This window comes from Babylonia areolata, chromosome 23 (genome assembly GCF_041734735.1).
Source record: "Babylonia areolata isolate BAREFJ2019XMU chromosome 23, ASM4173473v1, whole genome shotgun sequence".
Classification (NCBI taxonomy): domain Eukaryota; kingdom Metazoa; phylum Mollusca; class Gastropoda; order Neogastropoda; family Buccinidae; genus Babylonia; species Babylonia areolata.
The window spans coordinates 37449644-37477112 of NC_134898.1; the positions used below are offsets into that span (position 1 = coordinate 37449644).

The 27469-nt window shown below is 46.0% G+C and overlaps 1 protein-coding gene across 5 annotated transcripts in view; it reads right to left on the reverse strand.

Annotated features, from left to right (window-relative positions):
• The window catches only part of LOC143298190 (con-Ins Im2-like), a 124198-nt gene that overhangs the window by 23124 nt on the left and 73605 nt on the right, over window positions 1–27469 (reverse strand). Inside the window, exons 1-2 of one of the 5 annotated variants that reach the window (XM_076610950.1) lie at window positions 12245–12426; window positions 6668–6854 (exon numbers count right to left, since the gene is read on the reverse strand). The exons of 1 other annotated variant lie outside the window; for it this stretch is intronic. The gene's annotated coding sequence lies outside the window, so the exon portion shown is untranslated. Of the gene's footprint in view, window positions 1–6667; window positions 6855–12244; window positions 12427–21051; window positions 21129–27469 lie in introns of those variants that run through there. 3 more of the 5 variants (XM_076610951.1, XM_076610952.1, XM_076610948.1) reach the window with 3 other exon arrangements.

Below are 27469 nucleotides of genomic sequence, written 5' to 3' on the forward strand. Positions count from 1 at the left end.
ACGTGATGTAGAATAACAAGGATCATTAAAGAATCAGGAGAGAGAGCCAGACAGAGAGAGACAGATACAGAGAGAGACAGATACAGACAGATAGAGAGAGCGAGTAAGGGCATGACGAAGAGAAAGAGAGAGAGGGTATTGAGAGAGAACAAGAACAAGAACAAGAACAAAACTTTAATCTCCAGGCCTCCGGCCCCTAGAAAGAGGTCGAAAGTACACAATATGGTGATCACTCAACCACAACAAAATGTAAAATACGTACTAACTTAACCTGTAGAACAAAAGTGCTTCTCGTGCATTGTAAATTAATTCTAACTTTCATCATTGTTGTCACAGAATTCCTGTCGTATCTTCAGGGCATTAAATATATAAACGCATAGTTTACGAATACTGTAAACAGAACCATTCTTCATCATTGAGAGAGAGAGAGAGAGAGAGAGAGAGAGAGAGAGAGTGAGTGAGAGAGAGGGAGAGGATGAGAGAAATATGAAGAGAGAGAGAGAGTGAGAGAGAGGAAGATAGAGGATGAGAGAAATATGAAGAGAGAGAGAGAGTGAGAGAGGAAGATAGAGGATAAGAGAAATATGAAGAGAGAGAGAGAGAGTGAGAGAGAAAGATAGAGGATGAGAGAAATATGAAGAGAGAGAGAGAGTGAGAGAGAAAGATAGAGGATAAGAGAAATATGAAGAGAGAGAGAGAGTGAGAGAGAAAGATAGAGGATGAGAGAAATATGAAGAGAGAGAGAGAGAGTGAGAGAGAAAGATAGAGGATGAGAGAAATATGAAGAGAGAGAGAGAGTGAGAGAGAAAGATAGAGGATGAGAGAAATATGAAGAGAGAGAGAGAGTGAGAGAGAAAGATAGAGGATGAGAGAAATATGAAGAGAGATAGAGAGTGAGAGAGAAAGATAGAGGATGAGAGAAATATGAAGAGAGAGAGAGAGTGAGAGAATGAGAGAAATATGAAGAGAGAGAGAGAGAGGATGAGAGAAAGAGAGAGAGAGAGAGAGAGGATGAGAGAAATATGAAGAGAGAGAGAGAGAGAGAGAGAGGAGGGGGAAGGAGAAGTAGACAGAAAAAGGCAATTCGCTTTATAAAGCAGACTCGTCTGACAGAGAAACAGAGAGAGTTAGAGAGAGAGAGAGAGAAAGGGAGAGAAGGGTGGGTGGGGCTTGAGGGAGGGGTGGGGGTGGGGGCAGAAAAAGAGAGAAAGAGAGAGTGCGGAGAGACAGACATACAAATGAAAAAGAGAGAGAAATACAGAGAGAGACAGAGACAGAGAGAGAAAGAGAGAGTGAGACCGTGAGACAGACAAAGAAATGAAAAAGAGAAAGACAGAGAGAGAGACAGACAGAGAGACAGACAGAGAGAGACAGAAAAAGAGAGTGAGACGGAGAGACAGACACAGAGAGAGAAAGAGAGAGTGAGACCGTGAGACAGACAAAGAAATGAAAAAGAGAAAGACAGAGAGAGAGAGAGACAGACAGACAGAGACAGAAAAAGAGAGAGTGAGACGGAGAGACAGACAGAGAGAGAGACAGAGAGGCGGATGAAGAGTACAGTTCGGAGGATAAAAGGATCTTGCATTCGTTATGTTTATATCTAGCTCGATGATGTAAGGCACTTTGAGCAGCATTACTAATGGATATCGCGCCATAGAAAGGTTATGAATGATTATATATATATATATATATATATATATATATATATATATATATATATATATGTCATTGGCGACCGTCTTTTATTTATAGTTATATCGTTAGAAAGCCAAGTGAAGAGATGATTAACTGGATAGTTATCTTTCATGCATAATATCGTGATAGCAGAAGGCAGGAGAGAGAGAGAGGCAGACAGACAGACAGACAGACAGACAGGCAGACAGACAGACAGGGTTAGACAGTAGATATAGACACAGTCACCCCCACCCTCTCCTCCCTCTCACCCCTTCCACACCCACCCACCCCCACCCTCCCGCCCATCCAAACACACACACACACACGCGCGCGCGCGCGCGCAGTCAGTTCGTTAAAGGTATGGCCTGCGTGAGTCGTTCCCATCTCGTCACAAATCCAGCTCGTTCCAACTTTCTAACGATGTCCAAGTTTTGTCATTCCGGCAGAAAGTCGCCCAAGTCGAAACCCATTACCGCAATATCATAACGAACACATCCCCGCAGTATTATAACGAACACATCCCCGCAATATTATAATGAACACATCCCCGCAATATCATATCCCCGCAATATCATAACGAACACATCCCTGCAATATCATAACGAACACATCCCTGCTACATCACGACACATCCCCGCAATATCATAACGAACACATACCCGCAATATCGTAATGACCACATCCCTGCAATATCATAACGAACACATCCCTGCAATATCATAATGACCACATCCCTGCAATATCATAATGAACACATCCCTGCAATATCATAACGAACACATCCCTGCAATATCATAATGACCACATCCCTGCAATATCATAACGAACACATCCCTGCAATATCATAATGACCACATCCCTGCAATATCATAACGACACATCCCTGCAATATCATAACGAACACATCCCTGCAATAACGAACAAATCCCTGCAATATCATAACGAATACATCCCTGCAATATCATAACGAACACATCCCTGCATTATCATAACGAACACATCCCTGCAATAACGACCGAATCCCTGCAATATCATAACGACACATTCCTGCAATAACGAACACATCCCTGCAATAACGATGACATCCCTGCAATATAACGAACATATCCCTGCAATACCATAACGAACACATCCCTGCAACATCATAACGAACACATCCCTGCAACATCATAACGAACACATCCCTGCAATACCATAACGATCACATCCCTGCAATAACGAACAAATCCCTGCAATATCATAACGAACACATACGTGCAATATCATAACGAACACATCCGTGCAATATCATAACGAACACATCCGTGCAATATCATAACGAACACATCCGTGCAATATCATAACGAACACATCCCCGCATTAAGGATCACATCCCCGCAATAACGAACACATCCCTGCAATATCATAACGAACACATCCCTGCAATATCATAACGAACACATCCCTGCAATACCATAACGAGCACATCCCTGCAATAACGAACACATCCCTGCAATATTTTAATGACCACATCCCTGCAATATCATAACGAACACATCCCTGCAACAACGAATCCATCCCTGCAATATAATCACGAATACATCCCTGCAATATCATAGCATCAAACATCGCTTGGGTCATTAGGAAATACTGTGACACAAGAGCTAGTCTGCCACCACTCCCCTACCCCTGGCCCCCTCCCTTCCAACAGTCGTCCCGGTCTTAGCTCTCACCTTCTCTCCACCCTCGGGCCATTTGGCAACAATGAAAAAAAAATCGGACAATAAACTTATGAAAATGATAATTGACAGCAAAGTGAGAGTTGAATGATCAATGGTTTCTCCACTGCAAAGGGAAGTCATTTACAGCTTAGTCGTTTGTGAATGACCGTGACTCTCAAACTGGGAGACAAGATATGCACTGGCTCTTAGTACTGCAGCCAAAGCGCGTTGGGTTACTCTGCTGGTCAGGCATCTGCTTGGCAGATGTAGCGTAGGTATATGGATTTGTCCGAACGCAGTGACGCCTCCTTGAGCTACTGATGCTGATGCTGATACTGCTGCAGCGCAGCCTTGGGGGATAGCTGGCCTTTTGGAACCATCCCAACGTCGACTGTCCTAACACCCTATTGGCCGAGAGAATGAGGATGCCACTTGGGCAAGAGACTCTCCACTATAATCAAATTCTAGCCCAGATAGGACAGAAGTTGCTTCCTCTGCTGTTCTGATGGTCGTAGTCGGACACGACTGACTATCATACATGTAATAACTGGTGTCAACAGGCTGCATTAGCCCCCATCGAACAAGGAAATACCTCACCAAGACTCAAGCACCCAGCAACATGACCTCAAGAGTGCAAACCAACAGGTCGCAATAGCCGAGTGGTTAAAGCGTTGGACTTTCAATCTGAGGGTCCCGGGTTCGAATCTCGGTAAAGGCGCTAGGTGGGCAAAAGGTGGAGATTTTTCCGATCTTCCAGGTCAACATATGTGCAGACCTGCTAGTGCCTGAGTCCCCTTCGTGTGTATGTCTACGCACCAAGAAGATCAAATACGCACGTTAAAGATCCTGTAATCCATGTCAGCGTTCGGTGGGTTATGGAAACAAGAACATGGACAGTATGCACACCCCCGAAAACGGAGCTGGACTGCGTATGTGGCGGGACATGTAAACAAAACGGTCATACACGTAAAGTGTTACATGTCTGTCTGAGTGTGGATGTGTGCATGACTGAAATCTGACTGAATGATACAGGAATGGAAAGATGAGCGCCCAGTGGCAGCTGTCAGTCGGCTCTACCCAGGCAGGCAGCCTGTTGTGCAAATGACCCCGAGTTTGTAAAGCGCTTAGAGCTTTGTCTCCGACCGAGGTATAGGCGCTGTGTAAGTATCCAAATCAAATCAAATCAAATCAAAACTCGGGTAAGACGGCCGATGGAATTCTCGCCCCGGAGTTTCTTGAGTTCGATTCCCGGTTACGGCACACTTGGTGGGAGGAGGGGGGAAGGGTGGGGGGAGAGATTTTTCCGATATCCAACCAGGTCAACATAACTATGTGCAGACATGTTTTTGTCTGAACTCTCTTCGTGTATCTACGCATGTGAATTGTTGCACGTTAAAAATCCTGTCTGACATGTCAGTGTTCGGTGGGTGTCAGAAATCCTGTCTGACATGTCAGTGTTGGGTGGGTGTCTTTATGGAGGACACAGAAATCCTGTCTGACATGTCAGTGTTGGGTGGGTGTCTTTATGGAGGGCACAGTAATCCTGTCTGACATGTCAGTGTTCGGTGGGTGTCTTTATTGAGGGCACAGAAATCCTGTCTGACATGTCAGTGTTGGGTGGGTGTCTTTATGGAGGACACAGAAATCCTGTCTGACATGTCAGTGTTGGGTGGGTGTCTTTATGGAGGACACAGAAATCCTGTCTGACATGTCAGTGTTCGGTGGGTGTCTTTATGGAGGACACAGAAATCCTGTCTGACATGTCAGTGTTGGGTGGGTGTCTTTATGGAGGGCACAGAAATCCTGTCTGACATGTCAGTGTTGGGTGGGTGTCTTTATGGAGGGCACAGAAATCCTGTCTGACATGTCAGTGTTGGGTGGGTGTCTTTATGGAGGACACAGAAATCCTGTCTGACATGTCAGTGTTGGGTGGGTGTCTTTATGGAGGGCACAGAAATCCTGTCTGACATGTCAGTGTTGGGTGGGTGTCTTTATGGAGGACACAGAAATCCTGTCTGACATGTCAGTGTTCGGTGGGTGTCTTTATGGAGGACACGAAAATTCTCAGCATGAGTCAGCTGCGACAGATTCATCAGCAAGTTGGTGATGTTGGTCGTGTAATGGAAAGAAGAACCCATTCAAATAACTAATTACTCACAAGATCGTTTGCCATGGAGGTTTGATCGTTCACTGACATTGCCTTGAGTTAACTGAAGTTAACTCTTCACTGAATCGTTCGCGGCCATGCTACCATGGGAGGTAATAGCTGACTGCCATTGCCGAGTTGATTGAACTCAACAATTTCACGGAATCGTTTGCGGCCATGCTGCCACGGGAGGTAATAGTTGCCAGGAATAATAATAATAATATACATTTATATAGCGCCCTTTCTCTCTAAGAGCTCAGGGCGCTTTAGATGAAAGAAAAATATTACAAGTTACAAAAACCATTCATGACCACTCTCAAAAACAGGAAAGCATGGCGCCAACGTCTGGACATCGGGCCAGAAGACGAAAAAGACGGCATCCATGAGCTGGACAGAGCGGCACAGGTCACAATCTTCAGGCTGCGAACAGGGACACTGTCAGTTCCTCTCCCATCTCTACCGTCTGAAGATATCCCATACTGACCAGTGCCCTTGTGACACAGGCCCACAGACCCCCTCCCATATCCTGCAGTCCTGCCCCACCTTCGACACTCTTGAGACGCCAGGCATGGCCCAGCCCGGTGGAGCTCCAGGAGAAACCGGCGGCGGGGTACCGGTGGGGTCCCTGCGGCGGACCGCGGACTTCGCCATCCTGACCGGACTGAAAGTCTAGTGTGGCCAGGAGACGCGGGAGAAGAAGAAGAAGAAGAAACTAAACTCGAAAACTCTTCACTAAGTTAAACTAAACTCGACAACTCTTCTGTTAAACTAAACTCGACAACTCTTCAATAAGTTAAACGAAACTGAACAACTCTTCTCTAAGTTAAACTAAACTGAACAACTCTTCACTAAGTTAAACTAAACTCGACAACTCTTCACTAAGTTAAACTAAACTGAATCACCATCACCATCATCATTGTTATCATTATCATTATCATCATCAATCATCATCATCATCATTGTTGTTATTATTATCATTATTATTATTATCATCATCATCATCATCATCATCAATAATCATCATCATCATTGTTAATATTATCATTATATTATTATTATTATTATTATTATTATCATCATCATCATCAATAATCATCATCAATCATCATTATCACTACCTAGCCGCCTTGAAAAACAAATTTCTCACCTGAAAACGACCGGCAGTCGGAACTCCCAAGGAATCCCTCACGTCGATAAACCTCACTGCAGCTGAAGACGGTTTCAACAACATACGCCAGACAGCTAAACCACCAATGGTAAGTCTATACGTGTCTCAGTCACCAATGGTTCAACCGCCCTTCAAAGTCGATGAAAGAGAGAGAGTCGAATTCAACCTGGAGCCCAAACAAAAGAAAGATTCCACATAAACCTGATCAGTGATGCAAGTGGAAATAGTTTAATCAAACGGTGACAGCCCAGTAAAAACAAGAGTTTCACAAGCTTTAAACGAAAAGACCACGACAAGAATCGAAACAACTTGATCACCGTACCAAGAAGCCCCCCTCAAAAAAATTTTTTTTAAAAACTCCCCAAAAAACCTCTTTCTTAAAAACCCGCCTAGATTTTCTCCTGACTCTTCGGTCAAGAGGAATGAACCAAACTGTGAAGGCAACTTGAAACAAAGAGAGTCAACTGATTTAACTGAAAGCCAATAACTGACGCGTCAATCAATCCCCGGAGAAAGTAATTCCCCCCCCACAACTAACTAACTCATCTCAAATCGCGCTAACTGACGCGACAATACGAACAGAAGAAATAATAATGATAATTCTGGCTGCGAGTTTATCAGTTCAGTTCTCAACGTATTATTTTCAGAGTCCAGAACTCACAAGCTGTTCATTTAGTTTATTAATTTGTGTCGTTTGAAATGAATCAGATCACTGATCAGTTGGGAGATCGGTTCAAAACAAAGCCATCACTTGTGTCTGTCTACAAGAGGTGTGTTCCACCTTATAAGACAAAGCCACTGCAGATCACTATAGACAAATCAGTGGTTGGTGGAGGACAGACAGAGAGAGAGAGAGAAAGGGAGAGAGAGAGAGAGAGAGAGAGAGGGTGGGTGTGGTGGGACAAAGCAAGCGAACTAGCTGAATCAACAGCTGCTTCTCCCGCCGCCGCCGCCGCAGTGGAATGAAGTGCCGCTGTTTGGGGTTCCAGACTTTCTGCAGCACCCGCTCACTTTATTGGCCAGAACAACGAATCAACACGCGAGCACGCGGTACATACCGCCACCCGTCTTCCGCCGGTCTCCAGCCGTCTCGCGCCAAAATGCGCGTGCTGCCAGTGTTACGTGTGTGCGGAGTCAGTCGTATTCCAAACACACAGGCGCAATAGCCGAGAGGTTAACAAAGCGTTGGACTATCAACCTGAGGGTCCCAGGTTCGAATCTCGATAACGGCGCCTGGTGGGTAAAGGGTGATTTTTTTTTTTTTCCCCGATCTCCTTGGTCAACATACGGTGCCGAGACCTGCTCAGTTCCTGAACCCTCTTCGTGTGTATACGCAAGCAGAAGATCTAATACGCACGTTAAAAATCATGCAATCATGTGGCAGCGTTCGGTGGGTTCTGGAAACAAGACGGTATGCCCAACACGCACACCCCCGAAAACGAAATGTGGCTGCCTACAATGCGGTGTTAAAATTTAAAAACAAAAAACAACCCAAAAAACACAAACAAACACGGTCATACACGAAAAGGCCCACTCGTGTTACCAGGCGTGAACGTGGGAGCTGCAGCCCACGAACGAAGAACTTCAAGCAGAAGAAGAAGAAGAAGGAGAAGCAGCAGAAGAAGCAGAAGAATTCCAAACCCCAAAGGGTGGAAGATGGCAGAATAATTCAGACGTTTCTCTGCCCATACGAGACGTCAGTCCGTGAAGATCTGGGTTCAAATCCTGCCCCGGCCAGTCAGTCTCACCCTTCCTCCCGAATTTAAACGGAAATTCAGCCTAAGGGCCTAGTCATTCGAATAAGACGATAGATCGAGGTCCCGTGTGCAGCAGGCACTTGCAGCACTGAAAAAGAACCCATGGCAACATAAGTGTTGTCCTCTGGCATAATTCTGTCAGAATAAATCCACTCTAATAGGTCCACAAATATGTATGCAGCCATGCACTCAAGGCCTGACCAGCGTGTTGAGTGAAACTTGCTGGTCAGGCATCTGCTTCAGTAGTAGCGGGTGTGGTGTGGCGTGTATGGATTTGTCCGAACGCACTGACGCCTCCTTGAGAAACTCGAAACTGAAGCCATACCCCACCCACCTTCTGTCCGCACTCCTCCTTCACATCCATCCTCCCCGCTACTATCATCATCATCTCCACTCGACAATTGTCCTCAGTCACACCCCAATCTGTGACAAACCGGAAGCACCCATGCTGCGCAGGAGAGGAAATCGCACGTGACGCGAACAGATTTCAAACAATGATAATAAAAATATGATAATAATAAGAAGAAGAAGAAGAAAAAGAAAAAAGAAAAGGACTGAGAAGAAGAAGACGACGAAACAACAACACACGAAGAAGAAATACTACTACTACTACTACTAATAATAATAATAATAATAATACTAAGAGGAAGAAGAAGAAGGATACTACTACAACTACTACTACTACTACTACTACTACTACTACTACTACTAATAATAATACTAACAATAAGAAGAAGAAGAATGATACTTATAATAATAATAATAATAATACTAATACTAAGAGGAAGAAGAAGAAGGATACTACTACTACTACTAATAATAATAATAAGAAGAAGAAGAAGAAGGATACTACTACTACTACTACTACTACTACTAAGAAGAAGAAGAAGAAGAATGATACCACTACTTCTTATAATAATAATAATAATAATAATAATAATAACAATAATAATAATAACACTGAATGGCATTTGTACATCGCAGTTCTCTACAAAGTAAACTGAACAAATCAATCTCAGACTCAATGCACTGCCGGGCAATCGCCCCATTCACATCGGGGCGGCTGCAGTGCCGGGGCCACACCTGAAAATGATGGACTACACTCAGCTGACCCAACACACTGATCACGCATCCATGAGCAAACGAACGAAAGAAAGAAAGAAAGAATAACGACCCAGAAAACCTGGGAGTCGGATTGATGAAGGATGAAGCTGTGTTTGTGTTGTGTTGTGTTGTGTTGTGTTGGGTTGTGTTGGGTTGGGTTGGGTTGGGTTGGGTTGACAGGATGACAAAGACTGAAAGAAAAGCAACGGTTATATATGTTGTTGTTGTTGTTGTTGTTGTTGATGTTGTTGTTTCTTCAGTACTGAAGCCCTTCGGTCAAGGGGGCATTACAGTTATCGGCTAATCAGTTTCAGTAAGTTCACTCTCTCTCTCATTTTCCCGTGACCTCTCTTCTAATACTGTCACACACACACACACACACACACACACACACACCTACGCGCGCGCGCACGCGAGAGAGAGAGAGACAGAGACAGACAGACAGACACACACACACACACACACACACACACACACACACACACACACACACAGAGAAACAGAGACAGAGACTGAGAGACAAAGAGATAGAGACATACAGACAGACTGACTGACGAACAGACAGACAGACTGACGGATAGACAGACTGACAGACAGACAAACAGGAAGAAACAGACTGAGAGAGAGAATGAGAGACAGAGACAGAAATAGAAAGAGACTCTCCCTCTGTGTGTGTGTGTGTGTGTGTTGTGTGTGTGTGTGTGTGTGTGTGGCAGACAGACAGATAGACAGTCAAACAGAGACAGGGAGAGACAGACAGACAGACAGACAGACAGAGACATACAGGTGTTTTCACGTGTTTTGGATATGTGGACAGACAGAAGTGGACGTTCTAAACCATAAGCACAGTTTCTTTTCCAATGTTACACAGAACCTGTCATCTTCGTAATGCGGCACAAAAATCAAATCCTGATGGCGCAAAAATGAGCATAAATACAAGAAACGAAAACTACAAAACCAAACAAAACTTGAGAAAATTAAAGAAACGCACAACAACTGAAGCCAGTGAATCCAGCGAAAGAACGCATGCACAACGATAACACACACACAACGTCAACAGCAACAACAACAGTAAAGTAGGTTTAATATTTACCCAAGTACTGTGATACTAGCCTCCCTCCCCTGAATTCATCTCCCCTTCCTATCCCTACCCCCCCCCTCTCTCTCTCTCTCTCTCTCTCTCTCTCTCTCTCTCTCTCTCTCACACACACACACACACACACACGCATGCACGCACACACACACACATAACTCCCTCCCCCTACCTCCACCCCCACCCCAATTTCAGTAATATCACTACTACAACACACACACACAAAAAGCAATGAAACAGCGTTGTACTGGAAGAAACTGCATCAGTTCGGTTTCAATGACCAAACAAACCACAGACGGATAAAAATAAAACAAAGAGAAGGAAGTAACAAGTATAAAGTGACCCGCAGTGGCACGACGGAGGATTGCTTACTAAACTGAGAGAAGAAAAAGTAAGTAACTGACAACTAGACTTGACCAACCAATCACACACGGATTAAACTAAACTGCGAATTAAGTCATAACAAGTGAAATGCCTAAACAGAACCGCTCAGGGATTCAACTCAAGCAAAGTGAGTCAGTTACTGAGGAAAACGATCGATGATTACACACACGAACTACACAAAGTTGAGTTTTGTTGTTGTTGCTTGTCTGGGTTTTTTGTTTGTTTGTTTGTTTTTTTGTTTTTTTGTTTTTTTTAGTCGAAGTTCCCATAGCCCTCCATGACCACAAGGGCAGTGAATTCGTGTCCACCGTTCGAGGCGGTGGAGTGGAGTGATGGCCTAGAGCTAACGCGTCCGCCTAGGAAGCGAGAGAATCTGAGCGCACTGGTTCGAATCACGGCTCAGTCACCAATATTTTCTCCCCCTCCACTCAGTAGAACTTGAGTGGTGGTCTGGACGCTAGTCATTCGGATGAGACGATAAACCGAGGTCCCGTGTGCAGCATGCACTTAGCGCACGCAAAAGAACCCACGGCAACAAAAGGGTTGTCCCTGGCAAAATTCTGTAGAAAAATCCACTTCGATAGGTAAAAGCAAATAAAACTGCACGCAGGGGAAAAAAAAAAGGGGGGGGGGCACTCTCAGTGTTGCGACGCGCTCTCCCTGGGGAGAGCAGCCCGAATTTGTGACAAAAAAAAGAGAGAGAAATATAAATAAAAATACAAATACAATACAGGCTCGGGCGGCCGCACACCGACTCGGACAAAGGCGGGACCAAGTCCACTCCTTCCAAATGAACCGTCCCCAAAATGGAAGCCACTGTAACAAGCCATTCCCTCACACCAGGTGGGGGTGGAGTGGAGAGGAATGAGTGAGGATAATCGGAGTCAAAGTGCCTTTCGCCCAACAAGACAAAACACAACACCATGTCGACTTAAGGAGACTCAGTACGCGGGTGGGGTGGGGTGGGGGTGGGGGGGCTGGGGGGGGGGGGGCTCGAACCCTGATCACTGGTGAACATTGGATCAGAAGTCCAAACTCGCAGTTGACAAAACACAGGGTAGTAAAAAAAAAAATAAAAAGAAAAAAAGAAAAAGAAATGAAAAAAAAAAAATAAAAATAAATAAATAAATAAATAAACCGAAAGTCGAAAGTCCAACGCTGTACCGACACTCACTGAAGTGAACTAGAGTTAAGTAACAAAGTGAAAGTATCGGTTACCTGGCTTATAGTAGTAGAGGAATATGACGGAGCAACAAAGCTTTCACTTCGCTCTCTCCACTCTTCTCTCTATCTTGGTCCCTCTCTCCTCACACTCTCTCTCCTCACTCACTTTCTCTCTCTCTCTCTCTCTCTCTGCAGTCCAGTCACCCTGTACAGACTGACTGGTGGCTGCTTGCGGCGGCAAAGTTGAAAAAGGGCTCGTCTTGAGGGAAGGCACGGCCATTTATACCACCACTACCACCACCACTTCTCAACCCCCCCTCCCCCCATCCCCCTACACCACAGACCCACCATCACCACCCTACCTCACCACCACCCACCCTTCACAACCACCCGCCCCCATCTCTCTCTCTCTCTCTCTCTCTCTCTCTCTCCATTCAAGTCTGTAGGCTTGCTGCACTACTTCTTCACAGCTGTGTCAAACGATGGCCTCTCTCATATAAAAGTCTTGCTGCTCTCACCACCATCAACATTTCGCGCTGTAGAACACACCCACCTGCTGTGCTGTGCTGTGCTGTGCTGTGCTGTGCTGAGCTGTCAAACACATGCGCGCCAGCGAGCACACTCACACACATACACACACTTTTTTTTTATCCTCTTTTTGTGTGTGTGTGTGTGTGTGAGAGAGAGAGAGAGAGACAGAGAGAGAGAGAGAGAGAGAGAGAGAGAATGTAGTTTTTGGGATGGTTTTTGTTTTGGTTTCTTTTGATTTTTTTTCTTCATCATGGAAATGGAATGATGAAAAACATGATTTGTTTTCTACATCCAATCGTTTGAAAGCAGAGAGACAGACAGACAGACAGAGAGAGAGATGAACTGATTGGCGAAAAATCCTGTTAAAATTTCCGTGGATCCAGACACCGATTCGAATCACACTACCAGACCACAAGAGGACTAGCACTAAGACCACTTCTTCTTCTTCTTCTGTGTTCGTGGGCTGCAACTCCCACGTTCACTCGTATATGCACGAGTGGGCTTTTACGTGTATGACCGTTTTTAACCCGCCATGTAGGCAGCCATACTCCGCTTTCGGGGGTGTGCATGCTGGGTATGTTCTTGTTTCCATAACCCACCGAACGCTGACATGGATTACAGGATCTTTAACGTGCGTATTTGATCTTCTGCTTGCGTATACACATGAAGGGGGTTCAGGCACTAGCAGGTCTGCACATATGTTGACCTGGGAGATCGGAAAAATCTCCACCCTTTACCCACCAGGCGCCGTCACCGTGATTCAAACCCGGGACCCTCAGATTGAAAGTCCAACGCTTTAACCACTCGGCTATTGCGCCCGTTGCACTAAGACCACAAATCAGGCTCCAGTAGAAGAGGGGTGTGTGTGTGTATGGGGGGAGGAGGTGGAGGGTGGGGTTAAAAAATCCCGATCCAACAAGCACATCACACGATTTTGAACCGCGCGAGGGAAGACCAAACGAGAAAGAAGGCTGGTGTGAAACATGAGACAACCTGAATCGTCAGCTCATAGCAGGCGTATAGCACACTTAGGAGTGAACTGACGAAAGCCCAAGACATAATGAAATGTACACAGTTTTAATGTTCTACACTTCGGCTGTTCACATCATCATCACCGTCATCATGATTATCTTCTTCTCCTTCTTCTTCTTCTTCTTTAGGTGAAGTCATTATGGCGCCGCACAGAACTGTTCACCAGATTCGCCCAGGTTTTGGGTTGTGTCAAAGTCTGGGTCTCTGCAAACTGTTGATGTATATCACACAGTGACAAAAGCTTACAACTCGACCAACAGCAGAACGAGAGCTGTGTGATCTATGGTTTCTCCATTGCAATGGGAAGTCATTTACAGCTTGGTCTCTTGTGAAGGACTGTGACTCCCAAACTAGAAGGCAAGATTGTACTGGAACTTAGTGCTGCGGCCTTGGAGGCTAGTTGGCATTTGGGGACAATCCCAACGCTGTCCTAAAACCCTCTTGGTCGAGAGAGTAGGGATGTAGTAACCTGGGCAAGACATTCTCCACGATAATGTTGTCTCGTTCGCCATTTATCAGATGGATTCCCCTGTCTCCTCGACGAAGGCGGCAGTACGTCGCAGGTCCTCTAGTCCTCCGTGGAGCTTCCGGGCCGCTGGGATTGGGTCGGGTCAGGTTTTCTCTCGGAGCACTTGGTGGAGCGGGCAGGACTGCAGCAGATGTTCTGTTGTCTGGCTGCCTGTTCTGCAGGGGCACTGCTCTATGTCGCCGATACGGAGTTTCGTGTATAGGTGGTGTTTCAGGCGGTTGTGGCCTCTCCTGAGCCTGAAAATGGCTACCTCCTCTCGACGAGTCAGCAGGTAGTATGGGTCTGCTCTGTTGTGGCATGAATGCTGCTGCTTCCACTTGTTCTGCAGACTGGCCTTAATTATGGTCCTGGGTTCAAAGTAGCGTCTGACGGTCATATGTCGGACACGACTGACTGTCATATGTAGGCGAGAGAACACTATTATGTGCCGGACAATTAAATCAAAAATTGACAAACAGAAGTTATTTGGGGGTGGGGTTGGGGATGGGGCAGAAGAGGTGTTGGGTGGGTGTAAGGTATGATGATGATGATATGGATACTAAAATATAGCGCCTATCCTCGGTCAGAGACCAAACTCTTTCCACTTTACAAACACAGAGTCTACCCGGGTGAAGCTGACTGACAGCTGCCTTTGGGAACGCACTGTTCTCCGGGTGGGGAGCAGGGAGAGACGTGGGGGGTGGCGGGTTGGGGGGGGGGAGACAAAAGGGGTTTGAGGTTGTTGAGAAGAGTAGTGGGGAGAACAACACGGATGTATCGGGGTGGATGGATGGTGGGAGAATGAGAAATAAAAGGGGGGTGGGGGGGGGGTGAGAGGGATGCAGGGTGAGAGGGAGTGGGGAGTGTAAAAGTAAAGGAAACAAGTCGCACACACACACACACACACACACACACGCGCGCGCGCGCACGCACACACACACACACACACACACACACACACACCTGTGGTGTCTTCCATTCCAAGGATTGTTCTTCACCAGTGGAGCAAGGTTGACCGCCAGATCACAATGAGGTCCTGTTGGACTTGACTTCGCAGCAGGAATCCCTCTCCCCCCCCCCCCCCCCCATCCCCCGGACCTCCCTCCTCCTCCCTCCCTCCTTTCTACCTGTCTGTCTCTCTGTGTTTTTGTCAGAGAGAGAGAGGGGGTGGGGGGGGGGAGCGAGCCTCTCTCTCTCTCTTTCTAATGATGTCTCACTCTCTCTGCCTCTGTGTATCTCTCTGTCTCTTTGTGTCGTTCTGTCTGTCTCTGCCTGTCTGTCTCTCTGTGACTCTCTCTCTCTCTCTCTCTCTCGGTTTCTCTCTGTCTCTCTGTGTTTCTCTCTGTCTGTCTCTGCCTGTCTGTCTCTCTGTGACTGTCTCTCTCTCTCTCTGTGTTTCTCTCTGTCTCTCTGTGTTTCTCTCTGTCTGTCTGTGACTGTCTCTGTCTCTCTCTGTCTGTGTGTGTGAGTCTGCCTGTCTGTCTCTCTGTGACTGTCTCTGTCTCTCTATGTTTCTCTCTGTCTGTCTCTCTGTGACTATCTCTTTCTCTTTGTCTCTGTCTGCCTGACCGTTCGTCTGTCTTTTTGTCTCTCACACTCTGTCTGTCTCTCGATCTCCGTCGCGTCTTGTTTGACTTGTGTGTGTGTGTGTGTGTGTGTGTGTGTGTGTGTGTGTGTGTGAGTGAGTGAGTGTGTGTGTGAGAGAGAGAGAGAGTGTGTGTGTGTGTGAGAGAGAGAGAGATAGTGAGTGTGTGTGTGTGTGTGTGTGTGTGTGAGAGAGAGAGAGAGAGAGAGAGAGAGAGCGAGAGCGTGTGTGTGTGTGTGTGTGAGAGAGAGAGAGAGAGAGAGAGAGAGAGTGTGTGTGTGTGTGTGTGTGTGTGTGCGTGTGTCCGAGAAACAGAGCACAGTCAAGGCACTGGATGTTTTCGGCTCAGCGGACCAAAAGTCCAAAACACTACAGCTTCGCTATGGTCATGTCCACGGTCACATGTACTCTTGAAGGTCGCTGCCGATTATAGATGTTCTCCTCTCCCTCCCTCTCTCGATCTCTGTCTCTCTGTGACTGCTCTCTCTCTCTCTCTCTCTCTCTGTGTGTCTCTGTCTCTCTGTGACTGCATTAGTAGCGGGAAATAAGAGATGAATGTGCGCGCGCGCGTGTGTGTGTATGTGTGTGTGCATGTGTGTGTGTGTGTGTATGTGTGTGTGTGTGTGTGTGTGTGTGTGTGTCTTTCTGTCTGTCTGTTTGTCTGTGTGTGCGAACGTGCGCGCGCGTTCGTTCTTCAATTCATCGTTGCTTTAGGAGATAAACAACAAAAAAACGCATCATGCCCCCGCGCGCGTGCGCATGTATTTGCGCGCGAGCGCGCGCGTGCAAGCCTACATGTTTTCCTTTCATCACCTTCCTGTCCATCATAGTTCATTTGAAGTCTGTTCTAAAAATAGAACAACATGATAAAGAAGAAAACAACCTCAAAAGATTAAAGGCTAATGGCCCCATGTATTTTTAAAGGCCATCGAGGCAGTGATTTAGACCTGCTAGCAAGTGCCTGAGCACTTTCCGTGTGCACACGCATGCAGAAGATCAAATACGCACGTAAAAAAATTCCCGCAAACCGCGTCAGTGGTCGGTGGTTGATGGAAACAAGAGTATACCCGGCATGCATCTCTCTTCCTCCTCCCCCCCCTTCGCCTCCCCCCCACCCCCAACTCCTCCTGCCCCGGAAACGGAGTACGACTACCTACACGGCGGGGGCAGAATGGGTCATACACGTAAAAGCCAACTCATGTATACGAGTGAACATGAGAGTTGCAGCCCACGAAAGAAGAAGTAGAAGAAACAATTCTCACAATATGCCACAGCTGTTGTGCTTCCCTCCACAGCTTCCAGCCTAACCTTCTGTTACCCAACATCTGCATGGATCACAAAATGTTATGACAATCGTTTTCGTCCTTTGTAGAATCAGAATCAGAATCAGAATCAATTTTAATGTCAATTAAACCTTAACTGGGTTCATAAGACACGCATGCAAAGTTACACGAAACCACGCACAAAAAGCAAAACAAAATGTATGTATGATAGTCAGCCGTGTCCAACTATGACCATTAGAACAGCAGAGGAGGCAGTTGTCCTGACTATCTGAGATAAAATTTGATTATAGTGGAGAGTGTCTTGCCCAAGTTACATCCCCACTCTCTCGGCCAAGAGGGTTTTAGGACAGTTGGCGTTGGGATGGTTCCTAAAGGCCAACTAGCCCACAAGGCTGCAGCACTAAGAGCCAGTGCAATCTTGCCTCCTAGTTTGGGAGTCATAGTCCTTCACAAAAGACTGGGATGTAAATGGCTTCCCATTGCAATGGAGAAACCACTGATCATACAAATCTCACTTTGCTGTTGGGCCAACCGTAAGCTCATGTCACATTCTGATATAAGCGGAGTATTGGGCACAACCTTGTGCGTAGTCGTTCTTTATAATGACTGCAGATGCCGCGGCAGCAATTTAATCCTCTGTTGTCGCCTGTTGACAGAGACTGTGGTGTTTTGGTTTGGGTTTCCTACCCTGGGTGTTACTGCCATCTTCAGGGTTATAGACTGCACACAGTGAGGACTGTGGCCATCTTGGGAACAGCTGCAGCTGTTTTTCCTGTTTTGGGTTGTTGTTGTTTTTACGAGTTGCTGTGTTTGTTTTTTTGTTTGCCGTCCCTGGTTCCCCTTGCATGTGAGCACCGCATAATCCCTTCATGGTTGTGGCTATTGTCTCCAAAAGACTGGCGTCATTCAACAGGGTTGTGTGTGTGTGTGTGTGTGTGTGTGTGTGTGTCTTTGTGTATGTAGCCTGAATGTTCATACCTTTTAGCTCTAAGATTTCTTATGTAATAAGGAAACTTATCCTGCATTATTTTGGGAATATGCAATTTTTTTTAACAAATTATGCAGTTTTCTTTCTTTGAAAATTTCATTATTATTCCACAAAGTAGTGACTCTGTTTCTTTCATGTTGTTTTTTCTAGTCAATGTTTCAACGCATTACACATTGTATTTCTTTAAACGCTTTAACACACGCATAAAGGCCAACACTGCACAGGCTGGAATCCAAATGTAGATCCAAACTGGGACACCACAGCCCATGTAGATCCATCATGGGGCTCCACAGTCCACAGCCCATGTAGATCCATCATGGGGCTCCACAGCCCATACAGATCCAAACCAGGACTCCACAACCAATGTGTATCCATCATGGGACTCCACAGCCCATGTAGATCCAAACTGGGGCTCCACAGCCCATGCAGATCCAAACCAGGACTCCACAGCCCATGTAGATCCATCATGGGACTCCACAGCCCATGTAGATCCAAACTGGGGCTCCACAGCCCATGTAGATCCAAACCAGGACTCCACAGCCCATGTAGATCCAAACTGGGGCTCCACAGCCCATGTAGATCCATCATGGGGCTCCACAGTCCACAGCCCATGTAGATCCATCATGGGGCTCCACAGCCCATGTAGATCCATCATGGGGCTCCACAGCCCATGTAGATCCATGATGGGGCTCCACAGCCCATGTAGATCCACCAGGACTCCACAGCCCATGTAGATCCATCATGGGACTCCACAGCCTATGTAGATCCAAACTGGGGCTCCACAGCCCATGCAGATCCAAACCAGGACTCCACAGCCCATGTAGATCCATCATGGGACTCCACAGCCTATGTAGATCCAAACTGGGGCTCCACAGCCCATGCAGATCCAAACCAGGACTCCACAGCCCATGTAGATCCATCATGGGACTCCACAGCCTATGTAGATCCAAACGGGGGCTCCACAGCCTATGCAGATCCAAACTGGGGCTCCACAGCCCATGCAGATCCAAACCAGGACTCCACAGCCCATGTAGATCCATCATGGGACTCCACAGCCTATGTAGATCCAAACGGGGGCTCCACAGCCTATGTAGATCCAAACTGGGGCTCCACAGCCCATGTAGATCCAAACTAGGGTTCCACAGCCCATGTAGATCCAAACTGGGACTCTATAGCCCATGTAGATCCAAACTAGGGCTCCACAGCCCATGTAGATCCGAACTGGGACTACACTGCCCATGCAGATCCAAAATGGGACGCCACAGCATGTACATCCAAACTGGGGCTCCACAGCCCATGTAGATCCAAACTGGGACTCTACAGCCCATATAGATCCAAGCTGGGGCTCCACAGCCCATATAGATCCAAACTGGGACTCTACAGCCCATGTAGATCCAAACTGGGACTCCACAGCCCATCTGGTTCCAAACTGGGGTTCCACAGCCCATATAGATCCAAACTGGGACTCCACAGCCCATGTAGATCCAAACTGGGGCTCCACAGCCCATGTAGATCCATAATGGGGCTCCACAGCCCATGTAGATCCAAACTGGGGCTCCACAGCAAATAGATACAAACTGGGACTCTACAGCCCATGTAGCTCCAAACTGGGGCTCCATGTCTACGTCCGAGGCCACGAGAAATACTCAGCCGCGCATAGATGTCATCTTCGGACACGACAAGACTACAAAGAAACGTGATATTTCATTGTCATGTAATACTCCACATCAATGAATAATATCACTTCAAGTGGAAAGACGTTAAACTGAAGATGAATCAATGAATAACTTCTATCATGTCAAATCAAATCAAATCAAACCATGTCGCTTTGTGCCTAGCGGTGACAGTGAGGAGTACCATTTCAAGGTCGAACATCACTTGTTCTTTCCCCTGTCCTGTTGGTTGTAAAACAACAAAACAACAACATCTTCTTCCTCCTCTTCTCCCTTACCCCTGTGAAGAAGAGTCATTGGATCAAACTGTTCACTATGATAACCCTCCAGGTCTGTCGATTGTGTGTGTCAAAAAACCTTGATCTGTCTGCGCATGATTTAAAAATGAAACCACGGCCAGAATTCCTTGCTGTTTGTATATAGTTTGAGGTCCTGCTTATACTGCCAGCATCCGTGTGTATATGCACACACAAAATTTATAAATAACCACGTTTAGGGGTGATGTGCATGACAAGCAAAACAGAATAAACGTGTCCACCAGCGTTACATAATCACGCAGACTTTTCGAGTGAATTCTGGAAACAGACAACACGTACGATACATAGAAGAATGAAACAAACGCTTATGACTACATAAGTCCAGCATCACAAACTAATAAACATTTATAACGACGCCCAGCACAACAAATAAAAGCTTATACAAACAAGGACTCATTACAACAACAACAAAAACACAACAACAAAAAAAACAAAAACAAAAACAACACCCAGCAATAAAATGCTCATAATTACGCCCGATATAACGCCAAATAACTGGTTATAACAAAGCCCGAGCATGTAATATTTGAATTCAAGATACGAAAAACAACAACAATAGCAACGACAACAACAACAGCAACGACAACATCAGCAATAGCAATAACAACAACAACAACAATAGCAACGACAACAACAACAGCAATAGCAACGACAACAACAGCAATAGCAACGACAACAACAACAACAACAGCAATAGCAACAGCAATAACAACAACAGCAATAGCAATGACAACAACAACAATAGCAACAACAACAACAGCAATAGCAACTACTACAACAGCAGCAACAGCAATAGCAATAACAGCAACAACAACAGCAATAGCAACAACAACAACAGCAGCAATAGCAGCGACAACAACAGCAATAGCAAAGACAACAACAACAACAACAACAGCAATATCAACAACATGCAACAACAACAAAACTGGCTAAAGAAAACTCACCACCTTGAGTCAAACTAACACTCAGTCAGACTCGACGTTTCCTCACAACTCGCTCCGTGCAACCACTGACAACTCCACACACAACTACAACAACAAAAGCCAACGAACGATAATGATCTCGGCGACCAACTTCCTGTGTACGTGACGGGAGAAATAAACAAACAAGACCGTACCAACAAACATATAAACACGCGCGCGCACACATATACTCATACACACACATCAGTGCAGGCACGCGCGCGCACGCACATATATACACATTCACGCACACACACACAGACACACACATGAGTGTGCGCGCGCACACAAAAGATTGATCGCACGAACGCACCTGCGCAGGCACGCACACTCACTTACTTGCGCGCCCACACACACACACACACACAGACGCACAACTGAACGCACGAACCCACGCACGCACACACGTACACTCACTAGGTACACACGCGCTTACGCGCAAGCAAACACACACACACACACACACACACACACACACACACATAGATACACACACACACATACTCGCGCGCGCGCGCGCAAAACCGCCACCGCCGCCGAAGAAGAAGAAATGGGTCAGCAGTTAACTTCCGGTTCGCACGCCCCGAACAATCCACCGTGTAGCAGGACGTAGAAGCAGTAGTATAGTAGTAGAGGTGACAGTTGTGCATGCACCAATCCTGGGCTTTCCCTTCAACCCAAACAAAACCTTTCCCCCCTTTGAAGAGGGCAAAACTGGGCGGGCCGCCTCCCACGGAAAGAAGGAAGAAAGGTTCGAAGTTCATCACAGTGCATGGACACACAGCGATACAGAGCTTGAGAGCTGGAGCATTGTTGATATATATATATATATATATATATATATATATATATCAACAACAGTAGCCTCTTCATGTCTACGAAACTTGTATTTCAAAAAAAAAAAAAAAAAGCAGCTAATCTTCGCTGTAAAAACAGCTTCTTCTTGTTTCGCTGAAAAAACAGCTTCTTCTTGCCTATATCTACCATACATATATATACCATAAACATCATCATATTAATAATACAACCATATATATTATCTCAGTGATCTCTTGTACTCAGCAGGTTGTTTGAGTACAGAAGGTGAGAAACTGGAGCTCCCCCCCCCCCCCCCCCCCTCCAAGAACCTGGCAAGGAACAGCAGCAAACATGTGGCAGCTGCTGCTGCTGATGCGGCTGATGTGCATTTCCTTGGATTGTTTGAAGCTCCCCATCCCCCAATCCCCATTCCTGCCCTCACCCTCTCCCCCCACACACACAAACTCCCCGCACCCCCACCCCCCTCGTCCCTCCCCCCACACCCTCCACCCACAAAGCAAGCCGGCACTGTATATGTAGGAATGTCTATAACCTCCAAAGCACCCCTCCCACCCCCACACTCGCGCCCCCACCCACCCACCCACCACCACCACCACCTTCACCACAGACCCAGTGCCCTACACTCAGTACAGCTGTCCTGTTGCTTGGGGTTGGGGCAGAGGCAGTGTCCGGGATGGAGCAGACTGAAAAGGGAGCATCAAGGGCTTTTTTTTTCTTTTCTTCTTCTTTTTTTTCCCCCAATGGCTGACGCCCTGGCTGAGAATCCACGGCAGCTAGACTAGGAGGAAATGACGAGGGATCGAAGCTCGAGAAGAGTGTAAGACGTGTACACACACACACACACACACACACACACACACACACACACACACACACACACACAAATATATATATATATATATGTATATATATATATATATATATATATATATATATATATATATATATATATATATATATATATATATATATACGTATGGAGACAGAGAGAGAGAGAGATGCATGAACAAACAGGTCAAGTTCCCACGTACGGACTTTGATAATGTTGTCTTTCCTCAAGCTTTCGCCCTTAACTACATCATCAGGCTTGTCCAACACCCATAAAGACCAAAAGTTGAGTTGATAAGTCACCGCCCATCCCTGCATACACACACACACACACACACACACACACACACACACACACACACACACACACACATTCTCTCTCTCTCTCTCTCTCTCTCTCTCTCTCTCTCTCTCTCTTTCCAACACCCGCCCCACCCATAAGCTGGACAACAATCACGTAGTGGCCCAGAAGTACCACACCCCACTCAACGACCCTCTCCAACACACACACACACACACACACACACACACACACACACACACACACGCACACACACACACGGGCGCGCGCGCACACACACACACACACACACACACACACACACAGATGATGGGAGATAGAGACAGAGTGATAGCATGGGAGAGAGAGAGAGAGAGGCAGGGGAGGGAGAGACACAGAGAGATGATGGGAGAGAGAGACAGAGAGATAGCATAGGGGAGAGAGAGAGAAGGGTGAGAGAGAGAGAGAGAGAGAGACAGACAGAGAGAGATGATGGGAGAGAGACAGAGAGATAACAAGGGAGAGAGAGAGAGAGAGAGAGAAGGATGGGGGAGACAGACAGACAGACAGAGAGACAGACAGACAGACAGAACAAGAAGAGTTTCAGTTTCAGTTTCAGTAGCTCAAGGAGGCGTCACTGCGTTCGGACAAATCCATATACGCTACACCACATCTGCCAAGCAGATGCCTGACCAGCAGCGTAACCCAACGCGCTTAGTCAGGCCTTGAGAAAAAAAAAAATATATATATAAGCGTACATACATAAATAAATAAATAAATAATAATTATGATGAAAAAAAAGAAAAGTAAAAAAGATGGTAGTAATGAAAATAATGATAAAATAATAATAATAATAAATAAATAAATAAATAAATAAATAAGACAACAATGATGATAAATAAGCAAATAAATATAAAACATGAAGACACACATTCACACATACACCCACACATGCATAACAGATATGCCCCAAAAACGCAGTTTCATAGATATGAAAGCACAGTCAAATACATATAAACGTACATGAGCTCCAACACACACACACACACACACACACACACACACACACACACACACACACACACACACACCACAAATTTCCCTGCACCTCCTCTATCCCCTCCTCCACACACTCGGAGTTTCTAGTCTATGTATCGCAGCTTCCACGGCACACACACACACACAAACACGCACACGCACGCACACACACACACACTCACACACACAGATGAACACTTACTTGTACAAGCACACACACACACGCCCATATCTCCCACCCCCAACCCCACACACATATATACAAAGATATATATATAATATATACGTTCCAATATCCTGATGCTCCCACAGTGTAGGCAGCATACACTCACATACCTCATCCTCTATCTCACCTCCTCCCTGCACCCCCACCTCCCCCTCACACACACACACACACACACACACACACACACACACACACACACACACACACATGCACAGAACTCTCCTGACACTTGTGTACACTTACACTCTCACGCATGCACAAACGCACTCAAAAACACAGACCCACACATACACACAAACACACACATACACACACGCACAGAGGCTGCCACTGATTGGCCGCAAGAGGGATGGGAAAAGATCTCTGATGCCAAGAACGTGGCGTCTAGTGTGTTGCTCAGTCTATTGTATTTGGAAAAGCCCACAGAGACTATGTTCCGTTTTGAAGAAATTTGCGCAATGTTGGTTTGGAAATGATGCCGATATTTGTTTGATTTGCAAAGCATCGTGCTCTACCTTTCATGTTAGACTTACGGCCGCTCCCTCTCTCTGCTTTTATTTCTTTGAGGCGATCGATGGTGTGATGGCCTTGTACCTGTTCTTTTTGATATTCTTTGACTTTTCTGAGGATTTCCGATTTTCCTAGATGTCGGCCGCTCGTTGGTGTTGCGTTACCAGCAAGTCTGTCAGCTCGCTCATTTCCCTTAACTCCTGCATGTCCCGGGCAGTATGACCATGTGAGTTTTTTTTATCTGAAAGTTGCGCATTGCCTTATGCCACTCTGGGCTTCCCATTCCGTTTTCAATGCAAGAAGAACAAGAACAAGAACAAAACTTTAATCTCCAGGCCTCCGGCCTCTAGAAAGAGGTCAAAAGTACACAACATGGTGATCACGCAGCGACAACAAAATGTAAAATACGTACTAACTTAACCTGTAGAACAAAAGTGTTTCTTGTGCATAGTAAATTAATTCTAACTTTCATCATTGTTGTCACAGAATTCCTGTCGTATCTTCAGGGCATTAAATATATAAACGCAGAGTTTACGATTACTGTAAACAGAACCATTCTTCAGCAAGTGAACATACGATTGACCTTCAGAGTTCAGATGTTTTTGCCGCAGGTTATTGTAAAGGACACAATTGTTTATAAAATGGTTTTCATCTTCGACCACATTACAACAATTACATGCGTAATTTGAATTAGATTTGAATGTTCTCCAAAAAAATGATCCATTTATTGGGAGCAAACCAAGCCGTAATTTTACCAAACAGTCCTTAAAACACTTTTTATCCACAAAGTCAAAATATTTCTCACACTGAAAACCAGTTTTAAACAGTCTGTAGTTATGATATATATCTTTAGACATTACTGACTCGTCCTACTCCTGCATAAATATATCTTTCATTCTTTGCTTAAATGACAAAAAAGTTTGCTCACAACCAACACCTTGTTGCAGCCAGACATATCCAAACCCAAGTCTAAATAAAGTATTTTTTACTAAAGACACCCAGCATTTTTCCCCTTTCGTCTAGGTTAAACAACATCAAATATGTCTGTCTGGGTAATCGGTGCACATTCATATTCAGCAACCTTAACCAGTACTTGATACACTTTGTTGCACTATTTATATACGGTGGATAACGTCCTAAATTCGCCGTATGCAAACTTGTTTGGTACTCTAAGTGGTATGTTCAAAAAACGTTTACATGAGAGAGAGACAGAGAGATAGCATGGGAGAGAGAGAGAGAAGGGTGGGAGAGAGAGAGAGACAGAGAGAGTTGATGGGAGAGAGAGACAGAGAGATAGCATGGGAGAGAGAGAGAGGGAGAGAGAGAGACAGCATGGGATAGAGGGAGAGAGACAGAGGCAGAGAGATGATGGGAGAGAGAGACAGAGAGATAGCAAGGGAGAGAGAGAGAGAGGGGGGGTGAGGGAGAGAGAAAGACAGACAGACAGAGAGACAGAGAGAGACAGAGAGATAGCATGAGAGAGAGAGAAGGGTGGGAGAGAGAGAGACAGAGAGAGATGATGGGAGAGAGAGACAGAGAGATAGCATGGGAGAGAGACAGGGAGAGAGAGACAGCATGGGAGAGAGGGAGAGAGACAGAGGGAGAGAGACAGAGACAGAGAGAGGGAGATACCCTTCCCCACAGCACAAAGATACGCACAGAGGAGCGGAGGGGAAGAAACTCTATGCAGCTATTCCAGCCAGTTAACCAAAAATAATAAATCGAGAATAAAATGGTATACTTACAGAAACAAGATAATAATAATAAAGAGTCGTAGAGCAGCTGTCTCAAGGCTGGGAAAGGAAAAGTCTGATTCAAAAGGGTGGGTGCTTCAGTGCAAACTCCATTGATCCCTACTCAACACACAACACAGTGAACCACGTTCTCTGCCTGAACCCAAAGACAAGTGCCATCGTTTCAAGTTTCAATATGGCAGATGTAAAGGACTTGAAAAGGAGGGGGTGGGGTGAAGAGGGCGTGGTTTATAGACAGATAGATAGATCGATAGATAGATAGACAGACAGACAGGTCTGACGGGCGCAATAGCCGAACGGTTAAAGCGTTGGACTTTCAATCTGAAGGTACCGGGTTCGAATCTCGGTAACGGCGCCCGGTGGGTAAAGGTTGGAGATTTGTCTGGTCTCCCAGGTCAACATATGTGCAGACCTGCCTGTGCCTGAGCCCTCTTCATGTGCATACAAAAGCAGAAGATCAACTACGCACGTTAAAGATCCCGTAATCCTTGTCAGTGTTCGGTGGGTTATAGAAACAAGAACATACCCAGCATGCACCCCCCAAAAATGACTGCCTTCATGGTGGGGTAAAAACGGTCATACACGTAAAAGCCCACTCGCGTACATACGAGTGAGCGTGAGAGTTGCAGCCCACGAACGCAGAATGGCCATATACTGAATACACTTTTCTACTTCGACTTCTCTCTCTGTCTCTGTCGCTGTCTCTCTCTCTCCCCGCACGGACACACACACATACACACACACACACACACACACACACACACACACACACACACACACACACACACACACACACGCACGCACGCACACACACAAACACACACACACACACACACGCACGCACGCACGCACGCACGCACACACACACACACACACACACACACACACACACACACACACACACACAATGGTGGAATAGGTGACGGGTTAGTACTGGGGTGGGGG